This window comes from Mus caroli, chromosome 2, assembly GCF_900094665.2.
Source record: "Mus caroli chromosome 2, CAROLI_EIJ_v1.1, whole genome shotgun sequence".
Lineage (NCBI taxonomy): Eukaryota > Metazoa > Chordata > Mammalia > Rodentia > Muridae > Mus > Mus caroli.
Window position 1 is genome coordinate 167933245 of NC_034571.1, and position 3961 is coordinate 167937205.

Consider the following 3961-nt stretch of genomic DNA (forward strand, 5'->3'; position numbering starts at 1 on the left):
AGGTTTTTATGCAGATCCTTTGGAAGCCTCAGGGCCAGTAAATGTAAGCATGACATCATATACACGTAATACTAGCTCTAGTGCTCACTAGAGCAGCATGCTCACTAGAGCAGCACTGACAGGGTTTCTTTCCTGTTACACACCTGTGTGGGTCCCTGACAGGCAAGGGCGAAGTTCCTTTTCCCTTGCTGGATGTGAGTCTGAGCTAAAACTGTCACAACTAAGGAATGCAAAGACAGTGACTCATGCATTCGTTCCCAGCACACTTAACCGAAGTTGGTTCCTGATCTAGGGACTAGAATTCATGTCCTGTGTTTAGACAGCCCTAGAAGCCCAAAGCAGCGACTTTGTTTACCTCTTTGCCCAGGTTGATTGTCCNAGTTGAGCAGTGTTATTGGATAGGATCTGGGTGCTATTGAGCAGCACAGTTTGTTACAGTCACATTGAGTGTAGTTATTTGAGCACAGCCTTTTCCATGATCCCTGAAAACATACCCCACGTAGGCAAGTAGACAGCATTGGGCACTGAACTGTGAACTCAGTAAGTTCAAGGCCAAACCAGAGTATCCAGCCTCAGTGACAGAGGGTGCCCTTCTGGGAAGTTCTTCTCACTCAGGGATGGTTAAAGGGCCCTCCCGTTTAAACCAGTCAAACCCAGGAGAAATATGAGGAAAACAGTATTTCAGACTTAATAACGTCAATGAGGGGAGAAAAAAAAATCACAAAAGATTCTAAGTATTCACTGATGGCTTTGGTCGTTTCCCAAATCTTAAATGACCAAAGGAGCTGAAGGTTTGTAACCAACTTGAAGGTCATAGAGTATGTGGCCTGTCATAGCCCTTTGGGGGAGAAAACAGACGTCATGGTCTTCACGCAAAAGGAAGGCTCCTGAACCTGTGAGCTATTGGGATTATGTTCTAGAAGACCTAAGGATAACTTCTTAGGTGGCTTATACATTCTTTATCTTTCTTTCCGTTCATTTCCTTAAACAAGTAGAAATAGGAACTCCTGGTGGTACTGTGTTCAAGGTAACGGCAGTATTTGTTGTTTATTTGTGTACGTGTAGACGGCTGTAGTAAAGTGACCTATAAACACATTCAGCATGTTCCTTTGCTGTTGTACTGCTNTGTGTTTGGTTTTATGCGTAGAAGAGCAAGTCACGTAAGCTTTTGTGAACTTGGACTTTTCCTTCCTGGAGACAAATTAAACAAACGTTATCTGGAACTTTCTGGTTTGATGCGGTTTCTCTTGTTTTTAATGCAGCTATCTTCCCAGTTGGTCTTTATTTTCTGGTTGATCTCGAGAGTTGTGGAGGATGGGATTCTGTCCCCCTGACCTCCATGCTGATGCTGTTCAGGAACAAGTGCTGCCATGCAGATTCATGCATCAGAGGCATGTGGCTATGAACTACGTGGTTGTCCTCCTCAAAGATGTTGAGGTGTAGACAGGAGAGGAGCAGGCTGCAGCTCCACTGTGTGTGCTGATCCACTGNNTGTGCCGTGTAGGACTATCCTCCCAGCCAAACTGCTACCATGGCCCTGCGTTCAGCTGTGCCCTCTTGCAAAGGATCACCACAGCTGGGTTGTTGACTCTTGACTTCCCCTCACAGGAGGATGAAGAGGATCATGGGACCCTCACTGGAGTGTCCAGCTTCTCCTAACCACATACATGCAATTGTGCTTGGCATGTGTGTGTGTGTGTGGGGGGGGGCAGGCTAGAGGATATGGGCTGGGAAGGAGAGGTTATGGGATCCATCTACGTGACCATGGGGGAAGGTTGGTCTGTGCTGGGTGAAGTCTTTCCAATGAGGCTGCTTTAAGACCACTGACACTACTGTGGCAGCCACCTCTGTCATGTAAGGAAGCCTAAGAAACTCTGGTTTCGCAGAGTTGACTTCGGCCATACCTTATCTTGGTTGACTATTGGGACTTTTGGAGGAGAGTAGACACCGTTCACATCTCCTCCAGGGAGGGAATTTTAGCAACTCCATGGTACAATGAGCTCGCACCTTCACTCACACATCTAGAAGGTAATCAGCTTTTGAGAGCAGTCCTGGTAGAGGCTGTGGTCTGCCATAAGCCTCCCCAAAGGTCTTCCTAAAGTTACTTCTGACAGGGAAGCCTCTTAGGACGCCAAATCGTGATGCTGGTGGTGCTGGGTTAGAAATGGTTCTCTGATATTAGCCAAAGTAACCAAATTGGAAGTATAAAATCCAGGCTTCTATTGTGCATGTAGCTGTGTGGGGTGGGGAACTAGGGGAAGCCACCAGAAAGTCCCAGATGCCAGAAAAACAAGAGGCTCCCTACAGGGATGACATTAATTGAAATACCCAACAAAGAGGAGAGAGAACCTGTAGAGACCATATCCAGANGTTAGACACAGCCCCCAGTTGAGGGATGAGGGCCACACACTCATCACAAAATTTTAACCCAGAATTATTCATGCTTAAAGGAAATACAGGGAAAAATTATTGGGCAGAGACTGAAGGAAAGGCCATCCAGAGACTGCCCTACCCAGGGATCCATCCCATATGCTGCCACCAAACCCAGACACTTCTTGATGCCAAGAAGTGCTTGCTGACAGGAGCCTGATGTAGCTGTCTCCTGAGATGCTCTGCTTGAGCCTGACCAATACAGATGTGGATGCTTGCAGCCAACCATCAGACTGAGTACAGGAACCCCAAGGAGGAGTCAGGGGAAGGACTGAAGGAACTGAAGGGGTTTGCAACCCCATAGGAAGAACAACAGTATCAACCAACCAGACCTCCCAGAGCTCCCAGAGACTAAACCAACAACCAAAGAGGGATCCATGGCTCCAGCTGCATACGTAGCAGAGGATGGCCTTGTCTAGCATCAATGGGAGGGGAAGCCATGAGTCCTGTGAAGGTTTGATGCCCCAGCATAGAGGAATGATAGGGCAGTGGGGCGGGAGTGGAGAACACCCTCAGAAGCAAGGTGGGAGGGACAGTGTACTGGGAGATTTTAGGAGGGGAAACCTGGAAGGAGGATAACATTTGAAATGTAAATAAACAAAATAACCAATTTTTTTTAAAAAAAGCAAAGAAGAAAACTAAAAGAAAAAAGAAAAGAAAGTTCGTGAATGGCAGTTATTTTAGCAGTTGCTCCTCCATCCTCCACTAGGTGGTGACCAAACCTTTTGAGACCCTGATGAAATCTGTTATTGTCTTCTAATAGAGCAAACCTTTGTAGTAAAATCAAAACAGAATGGGGAAGCAGAAGAATGCTTGGCTTCCGACACAAGCAGTTCCTTCACTGTCCTCTGCCACCAGAGATTAGATAAATTAGATACATTCTTAGGTGTGGTTAACGACAGTGGGGGATTCTCGGGTGTTCCTGGACTGTCCCCTAATCACAAGGCCTGCCCTGCCTTGCAGATGTGAAATGACATCATCATTTATAAAATCTTGACAGAGAACCCACTTTGATAAAACATCCATAAATACACCTACACTTATCGATGTAATATATACTTAGCAATAACAAGGCTTTAAATAAATGTGGAATGTTAAAATGGACTGCTGCGAATTCGATCGTGAAGCTTGGATATGTTTAAACTCATGGGGCTCAGGAAGTGACACCCTGAACAAAGGGGTTCAGAAGTGAGATCTTTATGACCTAATCTCTGTACTCATTCGCACTGAGGTAAGCCATAAAAGCTAGACTCGGGAAGCNGCTGGAAACCAGGAGTACTTTTCTCTCCATCCATGGCCTTCCTGTGCAAGAGCTGGNCAAGAAGACTGTCTCCTGTCCTTACCTCAAAGACAGAGCCCCTCCCTGGTGTCACACGAGCACTTCTGCAGGACTGTGCAGGCTTCCTTACACAAGACAGTACACACACACACACACACACACACACACACACACACACTGCCCTGAGCCACAGCATCTTCTGAAGACTCCTGGTCAAGGCAAAGCTATTGTGTTCTTGCCTGTCACCTGTCT